Raw genomic sequence first — 19,335 nt, 5'->3', positions numbered from 1 at the left:
TCTATAGCAATGGGTCCTCTACCAAACGTCGAGCTTCACTCCTCCAACAATGGCGAATAGAGAACTATGAGTTCGGCTGATGAGTCTATAGCAATGGGTCCTCTACCAAACGCCGAGCTTCACTCCTTCAACAATGGCGAACAGAGAACTATGAGTTCGTCTTCAAGGTCTGGAAGGAAGAAGTGGATATTCAAGGTCTTCACTTGCTCATCATCTTCAAGGGACGAGGAGAAGGAAAAGAATCGTAAAACACAAAAACAAAAGCGATTCCTAAAGAAACCGATCGCCGGAAAACTAGCGAACGGCGTCGGCGTCGAAAAGCGTGCGAATAGAGCACAGGAGATGAAGAAGAAGAAGACCTCCTTGCCGGTAGGGCAAGCACTGCTCAGATGTCTAGGGCTGTGCCCTTGATGGATTTACCAGAAGCCTTTGTTTCAATTTTGCTTCTTTAGTTAGATATTATTGGGTTCTGTCATGTATAATCTTGCCTGGGAATGTATGTGATGTTTGGGGAAGACGTAAAAAAAGTTGATTTTTTAATTTTTTTTTAACTTTTTCATATATAATGTAAAGAAGTGTTCTGATTTTAATAAAGTTAAAAAAATTAAGAAGTTAATCTTTCTAAATTATCTTAGAGTCTCTCTCTGTAGTTAAAGTTATGTAATATTTTATTATAAAGTAAATTATTAAATTAAGTTTGTATAAGATTGCCTATAATATTCAATGCGAAGTGTTGTCAATAAACTTAATTTTCTTTATGCATCCATTCCAAACTCAATGAAATTGATATTGAATCTAGAACACCACTACTTCCAAAGCAATATACGAAAGGCTTGGAGGACAGAAATTACAATAAAAGATTTGTAGCAAATAAGTAGCCATCTTTTGTCCACCATTAGTAATTTTCTGCTATTGATGCCATTATCTCATAAAGTGTAGCACAACATTTAGTTTGGTTATATGGTTGGTTTATGTTGTGATTTGTGATGATAAATTTATTATCTCTTTTCCTTGTGCAATTGTATATTCAGTTCAGAGGGCATTAAGCTTCTAGGTTAAGTGGCTGAAATTTGTTTGGAATTCAATGGAAGCTTGCATTATCAAAATTATTGTGCACACTGCACAGACAGCTCCAATGATGCTTGAACCATTACGTGATGTTTTTCTGAATACTGTTTAGAATTGTTCAATTTTTTGTAATTATGATATCTTTTCCCTCCCAAACACACATTAATGTGTACTAATTGGGCGTTTTTTGTTTTTTGTTTTTTTATGATATCTTTATGTCGAGTTAAAAATGTATTGATATATAATGGCACAGCCCTCATAATCCAACTAGAGAAGTATTCACCAAGGATGAGTTTGAGACAATTGCTGGAGCTTGCCACGCCAGAGATTGCCTAGCTATAACTGACGAAGTATGAATATCAACATCATCTCTATTATACTTGTCGAGTATTTTAGTTATTCCACATGACGTGATAGTTATTTTCATGCTCCTTGCGGTTTTGTTGTATAACAGACTTAGATAATTTAGTTGTCTCATAACTTGTAAATGGAAAAAATATGTCAAATTCATTGGGTTTCTTAGATATGCACAAACCATAACTACGAAATGAGGACACAAACGTGCTTCGAGTTTATATTCTCTGTTTTGAATTGTGTAACATAAGTCCTATATTGGGTCATCTGTATTAGTGAGTTCCAATCGTATCAAATGAGTGTGAATTTGGCTGAAGAATGAAAAAGAATTGTTGTTGAACATGGTTGGATCCTTAAATACCTACTTGGTGGTTAGATTATGATTTATGTTGCTAAAGTTGGAGACATTTATTGTTTATGACTAGGCGGAGTCCATACACACTACGTTAGAACATAGTTTGTGTTAAGGGAGAGAGATGGACGCAGAGATGGTGGATGATACTAATTAGTAAATTAATGAGAATGAGACCTAGTTGAATACCATAAGGTATTCTCAGTTGCATAATTTCAACTTTCAAGTACAAGAAGTAGAAACATGCATGGTTTGTCTGACCCCATGTGGTTGACTGAACAATAATGGGTTTCGGAAACAGCAAAAACAAGATCAAGATGACCATATGAAAGGTTTTGTTTAGCAGATCAAATTCCCCAGCAGTCCTTTTTGTATGATAGTGGTTACCATCTAGTCACAATTGCATACACTGTTGAAGATTGAAATGGCAAGTTGAAGTGGTTTGAGAAGCATAACCTAACCTAATTAGAATAGATGACAAGAGCTACTGAAACAACTGGGCTGTCTATATATTTGACACATAAAGGGGGAGGGTTTCAATAGAAGGGAAATGATTTCCTTAAACAAATTCATAAAAAGGGGAAAATAAGTTCATCAAATTTGGGAAAGTGAAAGATCTTTGAGGACCGGGTTGTGACTGCAGGAGACTGAACCTTCATGAAAACTATTACTGTCAATATTGTGGTTTCGTTTAGTCAATTTGTCACTTTTGTTCACAAATATGCATGAGAAGATGTTATGAGAATGACATGTTATATCCTAATGAAATATGAAAAGACAACAAATAAGTGAAAAAACAATCAGAGTGCTAATCAATCAATTCATCTTCTTAGAACATCATGCATCTTCAGTGTGCTAATTCCATGATTAGAATTGAGACCTAAACATTAGTATTAATAGTGAAGTTTTCTTTATCGGTATTGGATTTTTCTCTAATGAGCGAAATCTACCATCCCTTAAACAACTTTCTACATGTAATGGCCTATTTTTAATGCTAATTACTAAGAAAAGTGAATGAATGTGGAAATTGCTGATTTTTTCTTTCATTTGTTAACCAAAATCTACTGCTTGTTTCAATTGATCTTTTATGTTTTCTCGATGTTCTGCAGGTATACGAGCATATTACTTATGACAACGAGACACATATATCATTGGCCTCACTTTCAGGAATGCAAAGGTGAACTATCATCACATCTTCCTTGTCCAAAGTGTTACAGGCATACTTCAATATCTTACCTAACAGAATCGTACTTTAAATATGCTAATCTTGGAAGATTTCATGTTCTTTCAAAATTCTGTTGAAGTTCCTCTACCATTCGTGCATTATGTTCTATCTTAAGAAGCACGGATCCAAACACAGGACATGTTGATTCTCAAAAAATTAAAACATGGGCATGATAGTGACACAACAATTTTTTTTTTATATACTGTGTATAAAAGTATAAATTTAGGATACATAGATATGAGAGGTATCGTTGTATATTTGGGTGTATTTTAATTAATTTATTTTTTTCCTACTTATTCTTGCTTTATTTCCATATATTTTACTTTGATTCCAAATTAGCTTTGTGAAACTATAGAAAAAAAAAAAACTACAAAAGTGTCCCGAGGTGTGTCCAAACACAGGACGCTTGTCCATGAAGTGTTCCTATTGTGTCCTACAAACAAATGATAATTAAAAAATTTGAGTGGACACACGCTCCCTATAGTGTCAGACATAGACACGACACCCATCTTGGAGTGTCGGTGCTTCTAAGGTTCTATCACTACTTAAATGACCAGTAAACGGTTTCTGTGTGTGCTCATGTTTTGATCTGCACTATGTTAACATGGGTGTGTCTCTATCAGGTTGGAGAATTGGATGGGTGGTTGCTCCTGCTTGTATTGCATCTGCAATTAGAAATATCCATACTAAATTAACGGACTCTGCTCCAGCACCTTTTCAAGAAGCTGCCTTGACTGCTTTGAGAAGCCCTTTAGAATACTTTGAATCATTGAGAAAAGTAGGATTTAGAAAGCGCTAATTTGTCAATTTGATTGCATGCACTAGCTTACTCTGATAAAATTTGTGCTCATGATAATGCCAATTGTTTTTGTAATGTGTATTTGCATTTGTGCTCAGGATTATGAATCAAGAAGAAATTACACTATCAAGTTGCTTGCTGGGGTTGGCTTCCAGGTTCAATTTAAGCCTCAAGGTTCATTTTTTCTATTTGCGGAGCTTCTTGAGAATTGTGCGCTATCTGATGTACGTGTCTTCTTTACCTAGTCTATGCATATCAAGAATCCAATACATGTATATACTATTGTATTTTCTTTTTTGAGATTGGATGAATGACAACCTATTGTGGTTATTTCTGGAGTTGGTTATGTTTTAGAAGTATTGCCTCTAGGGCATGACAATAGGAACTATCAATCAAGATGACTTACTTGTTCAACATTCTCATCATCATACATTAGTTTATACAATATTATAAATTATAATGCATTATATTTATAGAACTTGCCTTTTCATTTATTGGTTCAGTTATAGGGCACAATTGTTAAAATTTGAATTTACTGTAAGACAGCCGCATTTAGTTCAAGATGATAAAACACTAAAACTTTTTCCTTCATGGTTGGATCCATTTCATGGATTTTTAACTTGGTGGTATTTTTTATTTTTTGGGCTTGAATCTGGTTTGATTCAAATTCATTTTATAGTTCTTGTAATTTGGTCGTTTTTTCCCAGATCTTAACTGAGGTTCTGAAATGTGTGTTTGTATATCAGTAGGAGAACTTTTGAATGCAACTAGCACTTGAGTAATGAACCGTAAATCAAGATCGACCCACCACAAGTTTGTTATCTATTATATAACGGTTGCTTGTTGTATAGCAAAATCCTTGTTGGCTTGCTCGACCAAAACGCTATTGCAATTTGCAATCAACCAAGTTTAGGAAAGAAGTTGACCCTGTTTTCTTTTTCTTAGTCATTCATATAAGCTATTTCATCAGATTATAGCTAATGTATACTCCAAGGCAAAACTTGATGAACTAGGAGAAACTCATTGCAGTATGACTACTCATGTGAAACTTAAGCCAGTGTTTGTGATATTGGATGATCCATGATGCTTCTTACTTTGGTTCAGCTTATGGAACTGCTTATAGTTTTGTTTATTTTAGGAAATTGTGTCACATTGTTTGGTCAGTTTCTGCTGACATCTTGTGAGTCAAAAATAGTTTAAATAAGCTAAACAAAATTTTCCACTTGCAAAAACATGTATGTCCACAGCGAACTGGATTGATTAGATTTCATGTGATGGAGTATAGGTTTTTTTTAAGAGTTTAGTTCAATTTTGAGATCATCTAAATATCTTATTATTGTTATGTTGTGTTATGTTTTAATGGATTAACACCGACTTTGATGCTTTCAGATGGAATTTGTAGAGGAACTAATTAAACAAGCAGAAGTAGTGGCCGTGCTAGGGTTTGGTTTTTTCCATAGAAATTTGTATTTGGAGAAATTTCCTCTAGTTGATTATAGTTATCAAGAGAGATATATCAGGTTTGCTTTTTGCAAAAGCGATGCAACTTTGATTGTTGCTGCACAAAAAATTGGCGAGCTTGTGGATTCTTCGGGGCTTCTCAAACTATTTAAATTTGAGAGAATGGCTATTAAAATTTGATTTTTGTATGAAAGATGCACTGAAAAGGCAAATGAGAATTGCTGAGATGTTATGTACCTCATTGAATTTGGATGCATAAACATTGTTATTGTTGAGAAACATATTTAAGTATGTCAAAAATTGAGGAAACAATGGGGGGTTACAAAAAAACATTTTTAGGCCTCGTTTGGCAACATATTTGAAGCCAGAGGCAGCTTATTAACCTTTTATGGGGCGTGAGCCCAAAAATCTAAACGAGGCCTTTTCATTTACATCATTAAAATAAAATAAAATAAAATAAAAATTGAATCATTTGTTTTTCATGCTTTTTATGACGCAATAGTATTAATTAATTTTTTTTATTTTAGCTTTTTACCATATTATTTTTGATTGGTATTATAGCAACTAACTTGAGTGTCAGAGTACTTCTAGTCACTTACTGGCTGGGCACTAACCGTATTTTCTTTTGTAGATCTTGAATACATGGTGGTTGGATGTTCTCCTGCATTGTGTTATCTTCGTTAACAAGATATGTTTTTCACTTACATAATCATTCTAAGGTTTCCCATATGAATTCCGTACATTATTCTATAAGATAAAATGAACTTCATGCGTGATATTCAAATTAAATTGGCAACAATGTTGTTTTGTTACTGGAAATTTCAAGAATTTGTGCCATTACTTTTTGTAGGAGAACTAGTCCTTAACATCATAGCCTCATTATCATTGCTATGGTCTATAGCTTTGTGCATTGTTTTTTCCATCTTTTGTCATGCATGCAGATTGATTTTGGTGGTATGTGAATCTTGAATTTACGGAGGGAAAATAAAAATTAGCTTATGTTTTATTTCTCTTTTGCTTTACTTTTTATGTTCTTTTGACAAATCTAAAATCTTAACACAACCTTAGCAAATATTATTTGGAAGGCCATTGTCTCGACAATAATGTTGATGACACTAACAAATCCAAATGGCCATTAAGTCCCAATTAACCTTCAATTTAGATTAGTTTGGAACTCAATAGTATAACTTCTCCCAGATTAGTTTGAGACTCAATAGTAGTACACTTTATTTCAATTTTACATTTTAAAATTTGTACACATTCTGATAAAGAAAAGTATTAACGATTGAATAAACAGAGTCATTCATCTTCGTAATAGAACATAAATCATTTATTATTAATATTAACTAACAATATTTTGGGGGGAAAAAAACTATAGCCATAATTAATTGAACATCAAAACAAATTAGTACTTGGGCAAATTACACTAACAGTCCCTATAGTTTAGGGTTGTGTTACTTTGGTCATTGATTTTTCAATTGTGACACATTTGACCTGAATTTTGAATATTGTTTCAAATAAGGACAATTAAAAATATCATTACTCAATTTTAATGGCAAAGTCTTCAATTTGATAAATATAAATTAATTTGACAAAAATAAATGTTAAAAAAATATTTTTGAATTTTTCAAAAATTATTTTTACCCACCAAAGATAAAATTATGTAAAATTGATAAATTTTTTGCACATTTATTTTTTTTTACCAAATTAATTTTTATTATATATTTGGATGATGATCATGTAATGGATGATTGTTTTTATTTTCATTAAATTAGATTCTATTTTTTCAAAACTCAAATATGGTGACAATTTTGATATCATTATTAAATCAATCTATTAAATCAAAAAATTCAAAACTAAAAATATTTCATATATGAAATATTGATTACACATTAAAAGCCTAACAACCAAACATTGTATGATCATCATCTAAACACATAATAAAAATTAATTTCGTAAAACAAATAAATAAATGCATAAAAATTTTATCAATTTTACATAATTTTATCTTTGGTGGGTAAAAATAATTTTTAGAAATTCAAAAATATTTTTTTGGACATTTTTTTAAATTAGTTTATATTTTATCAAATTGAAGACTTTGCCATTGAAATTGAGCAATAGTATCTTCTCAATTGTCTTTATTTGGAACAAGATTGAAAATTTATTATCAAATGTGTCACAATTGAAAAGTCAGAAATTAAAGTGATACGAGTTCTAAACTATAGACAATGCTAGTGTAATTCACCCTTAATATTCTGTCACTAAAGTCTTTTAAAATGAATACAACAATTGTTCCCATCTTGAAGGGTATGATTAAAATGAGTTAAATATTATGTTAATTAAAATTTTTAGGGAGTCGAGTGTAATAATGTCTTATAAAAGAACAAAATTGAATGTAATAATTTTAAAATAAAATAATCCCATATTTAGTCCAAACTTTGGACTTAGGATACAAATATTAAATAATTATAAATTTTAACATTAATGCTAAAATCAAAAGACAAAATATATTACAAAAAATGAAATAATTAGTTGAGATTTATTTTCAATACAAACCTTTCCTAACTAAATTAAATCCCAAATTTTATTAAATTTTTTTGCGAATCATTATGTATTTTTAATAGTATTGTCATTTTAACCATGATAAGGAATGTTCTAAAGAGCTAAACAACCAAAGACCTTTTTTTTTTCCCCAATGGTCCTACATGTATCAATTAGTGTACTAATTAGTATATCAATACTAGTTATGATATTATTATTGACCCCATTCATTATACAAATTACAAATACTAAAAATTTCTAAAATTAATACATATAACATTATTATTTTTTCTTCTCATTTTTACCCAGCTTTGGGAATCCACCAAAGCCACTATCTTTAACAAAAATTTTAATTTAGTGGGCCTTTTTGACCAAAGGGTAAGTAAGGGTGTTTCCCAATTAAAGCACTTAACGCGTAATAAAAAGCCAAACTCACTACTAGCCCTTGGATTGATTCCCCCAAGCACTTAAATTTTTTTTTTTGTGTGGTTAATTAAGATCAAGAATAAGATTAATTATAAATGATACAAATAAACCTCAACTTATATGAATTATTTCATTTTGGTATTTTAATATTTAATTTGTATCAATTACATCCTTAAATTTCATTCATTAATTCAATTTAGTCTCTTACTCCAACTCTCCTCTAAGTAAAATATATGAAAAATACTTATATCAGTCTGACATCAAACATTTGAAAGGCATTAAAAAGAATTTATCACATTTTCTACTTGAATTAACAGTGAGATACATCAAAAATATATTATTTACAAAACAAACACCATCAAAACCTTTAATTCTATTATTGGGAGAGCCAAATACATATCATGTTTGACTATTTGATTGGTATTATTTAACATAAATAGATGTGTTAAAAAGTCATTTATGTCCTTCAATTTTTGATGTGAAGTTGACATGTGTTCTGTAGACAAATTATGGAAAGGGACTACATCAGATTAAATAAGTGAAATTTAGGATTGCAATTTATACAAATTAAATATTAAGGACCAAAATAAAATTAATTATATATTTCAAGAACCACTTACGTAATTTATCCAATTAAGATTATATTATTTGGTTTGACCCAAACTTTATTTTCTGTGAAATAATTTTTTTTTCTCCCCAACATTAATTCCACTTAGTGGATAACAACACATAAAGAAGCTCTCAATAGATACAGTTCAACAAAAATGCTTTAAACTATAAAAATTTTATCAAATGTCTCATATTGGTGTGGGATTCATATGAAACCCACATTATGTGGGTGACATTTGGTAGAAATTTTAATAAATTTTTTGAAATTTCGAACATTACTCATAGTTTAATAGATTAAGACAGATGGCATTAATCTAGTGGTTCCTGGCAAATAGATCAACAACAAATTGAGGAGGGCTTTTGTACAATGATCAGTACAATTGATGCTCTCAGTATAAAAAGAGATGCCCAGTGTAGGAACCCACATTTTATGTTCTCATCATGTTCATGAGCATCTGTGTGATTATGATTTGTTAAGTTTGCATGTGTGTGTTGTGATTTGTTTCGCTTGAGTTAATGTGATCCATGCCTTGTTTTGAAGCCTTGTGATTTGTCTAAGTGTAGTATGCTTGTCTTGTTCCTTCCTTGATGTGAAACTTAGGTTACGCCTTGCCTGAGTTATGCTAGCCGATGTTATTCCAAGCCGAGGTCATCCTTAGTCTAGTGGTAGTATCTTGGAACCCCTTGTTGACCTCCGTCCTTGCCTTGACCACATTAGCCGAGATGTCACCTTGCACCCTAGTGATCTCGTCCTGGAGTGGTATGACCTAGGCCGAGGTGTGGCGCGTCTAGGCCAAGATGTGGCACAGCTTAGTCAAGTGTTGTCCTTCCTAGCCGAGGTCATTGTCACTTTAGTTGCCGAAGTTCCTTGCTAGCCGATGTCATTCCTTTGCCGGAGTGCCATTCCGTGTGGCGTGTTAGATACGCCTTGTTGTCAGCCGATGTCATTGCCTTGTCAGAGAGCCCATACCGCTTTGCTTGTTGAACACCCTTTCCACCATGCCTTGTCTGGTTTGTCAGCCACCTTTTCAGGTAGAACCCAACCAGCCGCCGCCACGTGTCTCAGCAGAGGGTTAACCCCAGAACCGGGTATAGAAAATTATCATTTGGTGTCATAACCTTGTCTCGTAGAGAGAGAAGCTCTAGGAGGAAGAAAGAGTTTTAGAGTGAGGAAGTAGATCTTCAAGCTTGATTCCTAGAGATCCGACCGTTAGATCCGCGTTCTAAGGTTAGATTCTTGATCTGCTCATGATGTTCTTTATGTTTATGTTATTGCATTGCATGATTGGAAATGATTTGTAAGCCATGCATCGTTTTGAAGCTCGATTTTAGAAAGAGAAAATGACATTCATGTGTTCTTCAAGAAAAGTCTTGTTTTGATCTGAAAGCTTGCGTAAAGAATCATGTTTTTGTGTTTGTTTCCGCAAGAATTCCAAGTACGGGTACCCAGGTCCATGTTTTCAAACTCATAGCACGAAAACCCCAGATTTTGATGGCAGATCATGATCGAACATTCATATTTCTCATGTTTCCACATTCATGCTCTTCATGATCATCAACAGAGGGGAACCCAGAGTTTCCCGATCTCTTTTCCTTGCATGTGGCCCTCGGGAACACACCTCGGCGAGGAGGTGTGGAACCTCGGCCTAGACCTGGTTGGTGCCAACATGTTTTCCGAAACCATTTGTGTACATACGAAACTTGTTGAAGGTGCATTCAATAGGCTTTGCCCTGTGTTTGTAGGACTTGGGCTTGTCTCGACCCCGACGTGTGAAGAAACTATGTGAGTGGTATTTTTAATAAAGCTATGTTACACTTGCTTTCATAAAACCTCGTCTCGCCTTGTTTTGAAAAGTACTTGTTTTAGCATGAATGACTATCCCTACTTGCTTATTAAACGCTATCTTGTTTTGATGACATGTCTTGAAAGTCCTTAGCTGCAGGGGACTATAATGCAACTGCACTCTTGTCTTGAAAGTCCTTAGCTGCAGGGGACTATAATGCAACTGCACTCTTGTCTTGAAAGTCCTTAGCTGCAGGGGACTATAATGCAACTGCACTCTTGTCTTGATATGTCATCGCACTTGTAATATGTAGATGTAATAACATCCAAGAGCTTGAAAGGCCGGCAATGAACTTGATTTCCCTCTTGATTGTAAAGTATGCTATGTATTGTTTTGAAAGAAATCTTGGATATCAGTCATGCAAAACCTTTATTTCTAATATCATTCACTGAGTATCCAAGCTCACCCCCTCTATATATATGTAGGTGATGAACAAGAAGGCATTGAGGCCTAGACGTGATGCCGATGTATTTTTGGGTGCATTGCCGACATGTTTTGGATTAGCATTTTGTGCCATCTTGAAGATCATGCTTCTCGGCTTATTTTCATTTGTACTTGTATATGTCGGCTTGAGAAGCCTTTTGGTCAGGATGTGTTTTGTATCTCATTTCCTTATTGTATTTAAGTTGTAAGACTTTATAAAGATGTATGTCATTTCATTTGACCTATGCACTGCTCTTATGGACCACTTGTAGCTTGAATTATTGCTTCCGCATTTGTGAGCCCCTATATAAGTACTCTGATTGTGTGTGAATCTTGTAAGTCGGCCTTCGGAAATCTCGGATTTTTGGCCATCACGGCACCAAACTACTAGGGGCGGTTTGGGGGCGTGACACCCAGAATACATTTCCAGCTGTTTTCTTTCCTTTTGTTTTATTTAATCAAACAGTTATAAATAAAATTATAAATATATATATATATATATTTGTGGAATGATGAAATTTTCTCCACAAAAAAAATGAGATAAGTTGTTCCTTTCTATGCTTTGCAAAAAGACACAAGGTCGTCAGTGACACTCCCGACCAGATTTGGTTGGGAGGACCCTCCGACGGTCAAGTTAGAATAGTATTTGGACATATTATATTGAAAATGAAGACTAATTATACTGTTTGTTTTTTACTTGCCTCCTTTTGTTATTTCTAGTCCTCCCTTTTATAGTGTCAATACCTTGTATTTGGGCTGTTGGATGACTGTCTTGATGCAACGGTACTTTACACCTTGGTCGGGCAAGTGGTCAAGCTATTGCGATTCGTCACCGTTGGATTTGTTTCATTTTGGATGGGTTGGATTAGTTCGGATATTTATTCCCATCTTCGACCGTCGGATCTTCCTTATTAGACGATCATCTTGTCAGGATATATTGATCCTACATCCCTATCTTCTTTCGAATCTAATCTCCATCGTAGGTTACAAATGGATCCAAGGGCTCTCCTTTATACTGCGGATTTCCTTCTAGAAAGCGATCTTATTCAAACCGTTGGTCACGCCACTTTGTCTCTTCCTTGGATAGACTTAACGAGGGCTTGGGCTTAGCCCTTACTTTGGAGTTGCTTTAGCTGGGTTATATGCTCTAGGCCATACATCCATTTCTTTGGGTTCTGAGTCAATATTTTTACCCTCCACAATATTGTATAGATGATGCTTCTTATTTATTTATTTTTATTTTTTATTTTTGAGAAGGTAATGCTTGAAGTGGAAGCAGGGTTTTTGACCAAAAAAAGAAAAGTGGAAAGAGGATTATGTTATATGAGTGAAGAATGGGTAATTATTCCTTCTAGTAATTGACATAAGCTTTTGAAAAACAACGAATAAAGCAAGGTTTTTAGTAAGTTCTTTGTGGTCTAGAAAAGTGGAGCAATGGAAAGTCAACTTAGGGTACTTTGAGAAGTTGGTTAAAAGTTAATTTTTAGTTTTTAATCCATTTTTGATTACATCATCTCTTATATTTTTTATCCACAAAAAGATAAAAAAAAGTCAAAAAAATCAAAAAATCAACTTTTAACCAACTTTTCAAAACACCTCTCAGTATCTCATTGATGACCTTAGGTAGGAATTCTTTTTTGCTTTTTGTTGGGAAAACTACAAGGTAAAAAAATAAAAACAAAAAAGGAGAAATTGGATAAATTAGGATTCTAGAAAATGCATTGAGCTTACTACCATTTTTGTTTTTTGGGTGTATATGCAAGAACGTCAAGTAGCATCTCTAATTCAAGAAACACAAAAGAAGTGGCAGGAATACAACCTAATTTTACCTTGCGATAAAAGACTTCAATCCAAAATTTATATCTGGTGAAGGGGCGTGTTATTTATTTTATTTTTTTGGATACATCGGAAATAAACAAGAACCAAGGCACTTTCTTTTATTGGATCTATTGAAGAAGGCCAATGTTGAATACGAAATTCCAAAAATACAAACATAGTAAATTTTCACTATGTTTACAGTTTTTAGATAATAAAATTTTACTGTGTTCATTATTTTTAGAAAGTGAAATTTCATCGTCATTTAGAAATTTCAAATTGAGAGATAAAAGAATGCAAAATTGAATGACATTAGAAAGAAAAAAATGGAATTTATTTTCAATTTTGAGGGCTAAATTTTTTAAATTTAAGCTAATAATTACACCGGTCTCTCTCAAAATTTTAATTTACATAATGCAAACTTTTTTTCATCAGTGATTTGTGAGTCATATAGATGAAAAGATATGTTATTATATTTTTTCTACTAAAATATATATTTACCTTTATTTATTTTAGTATCTATCCACCATCTACATAGTTTTAAATTCTTTGGAGAAAAGTCAGTGTAATTACATTAAATTTATAGGACTAATTACATTTTCTTAAATTTCAGGGGTTGTGAGTGTAATTTAGCTAATAAAAATAATTTATTGATCCCTCATGTAATTATTGCAATAACTGGAGAAAAGAAAAAAAAAGAGGCTGTTGTGAGATGGATTTATTCCATCCCTTTGATGATGCAACTCTAATCTTCTCTTTCTGCGTCCATTATTTATGTGCAATATTATATGTCATTTTTTTTTATCTCACCAATTTATATTTACAAGTTCGGTGGTAAAATATTATATTACTTTATAAATATTTTTTAAGAAAAAGTCAACAATGAATTCTCTTCTTTTAGGAAATAATATTTTAAATAAAAAATCAATCATAAATATGTATGTAAAAAGTGATATAAAAGGGTTATAAAAAAAAAATTAACAATATAAAACAAATAGGTATTGTCCAATCTTCATTTGTAGCATAACCCATTCCCTATTTCACAACTGTATTTTGGAGTTCTATACCGTACTACTCAATAGTTACACCTTCCTTTTTGAGAAAATTATCTAACAGTGAATGTCAGAGAAAATAATTACAAAAAATAATAAATATTAAAATTATAATTATAATTTTTTTCATTAATATGTAATTATTTTTATAAATTACCACTAAATGGTAATTACCCCTTCTTTTTTCACTGAACAATATGACACCACTCAATTAAAAATTAATTAATTTTTTACATCAACATGCACCGAAAAACAAAAAAACAAAAAAAAAGAAAGAACATAAGAGGGGATTACTAGTTTGATGTTGGAGATATAACATAAATTGTGTTTATTTGTGCATTTTGTAGTAATATTAGTTTAATGTAAAATTTATAAAATTTCATAAAAACTCTTGTTATATAGAAGGTAACTTAGTTGTTTTATAAAATGAAGGGCAAAATATTCGTTTTACAATACTACCTCTCCATGGGATTGCTAGGGGATATTTGTTTGGAAGTATTAGAGGAGGGATTTGACTCCATGTCCAATCTATTATGGAGTCCATTATTTGGTGAAAATTTATAGGCTAAATTAAGAGTCTTACCGGATTATCAATCTCATATATGTTGGACTATTGTGTCCTAGAGGGATGTAGAATATAAATGGTGGGATTGGACTATCGTGGGACTGAGTTGTAAAATGACACATTTATCCTCCAAGTATTTAATTTCATTATGTATTGTATTTAGTAAAATAAATAAAATATAAAAATCTCAATTAAGAAATAAAATAAAATAAAATAATTTAATTTAATTTTTAATGATGTTTATTTACTTAATTTTTTAAACAAATTTTATTGATGTTTTATTTTAAGTTTTTGTTGATATTTTGTTTCATTTCATTATTTAATTTTTATTGATTTTTTTTATTTAAACTGATTATTTAATATTTAAAAAAAATATTTAAAATTTTATTTTAAAAATAGCATAAATTTTTTATTGATGTTTTATTTATTTAATTTTAAAAAAATAAAATAAAACAAAATAATTTTTTATTTAATCTACACAAAAACAATTAAAATATTAAAGACACATTTAGTATTGCTATTACTTAATAAATAATTGAAAAGGGTAAAATAGTCTATTAAGCATTTATCTTTCTTCATAATATTTCAATCAAACATTAAATTCAATAGAATAGTCATTTTCAAATATCTAATCTCATGATAAAACAAATACGGGAAACATATTTTTTATAACTAAATAGTTCAGGGACTATATATCTCATGATTAATAGTCTGATAGATTACAATCCTTCTTTATCCAGTCTGTCCAAACAAACATGATCTCCGTGGAAGAGTTTCATATCCCATGGCACATTTCAAAAATAAACATGATTTTTTGCGGACCCACTAATTACTAATCCAATCGTATTATTCATCACTCAAAACAAATCGAGCCTATAGGTTAACAATAAGTAAAGAGGGTTGCTAAATGCCTAACTTTTTTCTTTGGACCCTCATTTATTTTATTTTATTTTATTACAATTTTTTCCTAACATCAAATTTCAATTTTGTCCTCATCCCTATACTCCCAAGTTTAACCCTAACCCTAATTCCATTATTACTTCCACTTCCGTCAACACCTTCTGGCATCCAACCCATCACCACTTTCACTCCTGCCGGCAGCCACCACTTTCTTCTTCATCCTCACCAATAACCTTCTTTCTTCTTCTTCTTTCCATTCTCTTCTTTTCTTGAAACCCTAACCCTAATTCCATCACTGCCTACCACCACCGTCAACTGTGAGAGAGGCGACCTCTACTTCTATTCTTGGTGATTTCGCCACTACTACAACCCAGACTGTCAACCACAACTTCTTCATGAAACTCTAGCCACCATGAGGGAGAGAGAGAGAGAGAGGGGGAGGTGACCTCTTTTTCCTCAAACCCTAGTCGCCTCTGTCATTGTCACGATTTGAGATCTCAAACCTAGCTGCCGTCGCTGTTGCGATCTACGATCTCAAACATAGAGGTCTCTGTTGAGATCTCCAATCCTAGCTACCTACATATGTGTAACAAGCCCGCGGGGGACCTCGCTACAGCTCGAACTCGATTTGTAGTTACGGTTCTAAATCTGAACCAAAGAGTCCAAATCCGGCAAATCGTTTTGAGAAAAACAGATTTTTGAAAGAAGTGCCAAACATGGACTGCTTTGCCAGATACAGAGTCGCCACCTAAATATTTTATTTTGGGAAATTTAGGAAACCCTGACTCGTTGCCAAAGGTCACGTGTCCGTCATCACCAAAGTTGCCTCGGCTCGGGAACTTGGGTACGATTGGGGAAGGTCACTTCGTGAGCACCCCCACTCGCCCGGTCATAGACCGGCCTCTACTAACCATAATATCTATTTTTGAAAACATTGTATGTTCTTATTCCGGTTATTAGCCTAGGTTACTATGTGATGCGCACAGCATACAAGTATAGACTGGATCACCTGAATTGGAACAAAAATATTTCATGTTCGCTTTTTTGAAAATGGTTTGCTACCCGCAGGTAGGCTTAAAACATTTGATGATTTATTCCAATCCAAGTAACCCAACCTTCACCCACAGGCATTCAGGCAGTTATATCATATAAGCAATTAGCCTCATAGTAAGCATGCTATTCATGGCATTCACTCACACGCATGCAAGGATGCTAAAGCATAAAACTTACCGGGTACTCCAAGCCAAAATAGAAACTTCATTAGAAATCATGCATGAATCCTAAGTATACAGAAATGCCTAATGCAACACATGCAAAGATGCAACTATAGCAGGCTCGGCTATCCTAAGATGGCATATGAAATGTTACAATTATCATGTATTCAACTTTGAAATTAAAAATACAATAGAGTTAGTATGATGCGCCGAGCCCGGTGCATGCAAAACAGATGAATGAATGCAAATATGCTATCATACTGTATGCTAATTTAAACATGCCCTAATCTAACCATCATAAGCGGATAAATAAAAGGGAGAAAGACGTGGAGTTGGAAGACATACAACACACACACGCACACTTTATTACAGTTGTGCCCTCGCGCAGAGGGTCCGAATAAATAATACAGTCCAAATATTACAGTCCCGAATAAAAGAATATTACAGTTTAAAATATTACAAAATCCTAATTAATTAACAAATTAACTAAGAAAATAAATAAAACTGGCATGCAAGCCAGGGACTGCCTTGCTTCTGATGGATGATGCATGTCCGGGTTGTCTTGCGCGGAAATCCACCGGAATGCCCCAATTAGCCTCTGTTTACACCTGTTCTTGAAATGCGTGCCAAGCCCCAAAAAGTTGCTGATTCTTCGTTTTGCTGCAACAGAGAGCAGGAAAGGGGCATAGCAATGTATTTGCACAGATATATGCATGTCTCGAACCTCGTGCCACCAATCACGCATACCGAGGCATGATGGCCGAGGAGTCGAAATGCACAACTCAATATAGAATGAATGCACATGAAACTACAGCTAAAACCTAACTCCATCATGGATAATCCGGAGTGTCGGTGACTTGGAATTGAGACACGTACCGTCACTCGGAGTACGAAACGCACCTCGTTTCCCGTGCCCGGGCTAACTCCTATTCCGAACACGATGCAATATGCATGATATGCATGAAATGCGACTAAGATACAATCCTAACATACACCATGCTATGAAAGTGAGATGCCTCGAAATGCGTGCACACGGGCACGTAAACCGAGAAAATAACAGAATGTGATCTAAGATACAACCTAGTATGCACTATGCTATGAGAATGAGATGCCTCGAAGTGCGTGCACACTGGCACGCAAATCGAGAAAATGACCGAATGCAATCTAAGATACGACCTAGTATGCACTATGCTATGAAAATGAGATGCCTCGAAGTGCGTGCACACGGGCACGCAAACCGATGCGATGGTATACGCAATGTAAATGACATGAAAATGTGATATGGGCTTATACCAACATGAGTGAGCCTCAGCCACACTCACATAGGATGCCGATGGATAAAAATGAAGTGCCTCGAAATGCGTGCACACGGGCACGCAAACCGAGGCGATGGCAGAATGCGATGTAATGACATTAAAACATGATACGGGCTTATACCAACATGAGTGAGCCTCAGCCACACTCACATAGGATGCCGATGGCTGAAAAATGAAGTGCCTCGAAATGCGTGCACACGGGCACGCAAACCGAGGCAATGGCATACGCAATGCAAATGATATTAAAACATGATATGGGCTTATACCAACATGAGAGAGCCTCAGCCACACTCACATAGGATGCCGATGGCTGAAAAATGAAGTGCCTCGAAATGCGTGCACACGGGCACGCAAACCGAGGCAATGGCATACGCAATGCAAATGACATTAAAACATGATATGGGCTTATACCAACATGAGAGAGCCTCGGCCACACTCACATAGGATGCCGATGGATAAAAATGAAGTGCCTCGAAATGCGTGCACACGGGCACGCAAACCGAGACGATGGCGGAATGCGATGTAATGACATGAAATGAATAGCAATCATTCTAATAGAATTTCAGCACTAAGATATGAGGGAAAACAGTCCCGAAATGAGGCAAAATGACACCAAATGCATGGAATTGTCCCGAAATGCAAATTTAGGCACCCGAAGTGGCCTATAGCTATGCCAAACATGCACAATATGGACATGCAATGCAAAGACAGAAGCTAGACAGTCCCAAAAAAGGCATTTTCACAGTTATAAACATGGCCAAACAGCAACCATAGGTAGGGCAAAAATGGCATGCAAGAATAGGGGCCAAGAGAGGGGTAATGAAGCAAGTGATATAAGAAAAATCCAAACTGAAAAATTTCCTTCTACAACATTGAAGAGGGACCAAAAATATGCACATTTACAGTTTATGGCAGCCTCAAAATCAGTATACAAACAGGCTAGAAATGCAATGCAAAATGAGGCTCAAAAGTGGCTATAACATGAGGTATGCAAAATATTCACCAAACAGCCAAAGACCCTTAATAAAACATGTAGAATGGGCCAAAATAGGACTATTTCCAGAACTGTAAAATGGCCAAAAACAAAAGCATGATAGGCTAACTAAACATGCAAGAATGGGGAATAAAAGAGAGATATAACATGAAGTGGCATATGGAGATCCCAAACCATGAAAGGACCTAAATGAAATATGAATAATGGACCAAAATAAGCACTTTTTCAGAACTGTAAAATGGCCAAAAACAAAAGCATGGTAGGCTGCCATTGCATGCAAGAATGGGGAATAAAAGAGGAGTATAAAGGTAAGTACAACATGGAAGTCCCAAATGGTGTTGAGCCCTTCTTCAATGTTGAAGAGGGGCTCAAAATAA

The 19,335-nt window shown here is 34.0% G+C and overlaps 2 pseudogenes; one reads left to right on the top strand and one right to left on the bottom strand.

Annotated features, from left to right (window-relative positions):
- LOC114256761 (mannosyl-oligosaccharide glucosidase GCS1-like) overlaps positions 1–19,335 on the bottom strand; it is a 357,500-nt pseudogene that overhangs the window by 109,011 nt on the left and 229,154 nt on the right.
- On the top strand, positions 67–5,503 carry LOC114299852 (uncharacterized; annotated as a pseudogene).

This window comes from Camellia sinensis, chromosome 12 (assembly GCF_055761805.1).
Source record: "Camellia sinensis isolate YWXY chromosome 12, ASM5576180v1, whole genome shotgun sequence".
NCBI lineage: Eukaryota > Viridiplantae > Streptophyta > Magnoliopsida > Ericales > Theaceae > Camellia > Camellia sinensis.
This window is presented reverse-complemented; position numbering and strand designations above follow the sequence as displayed.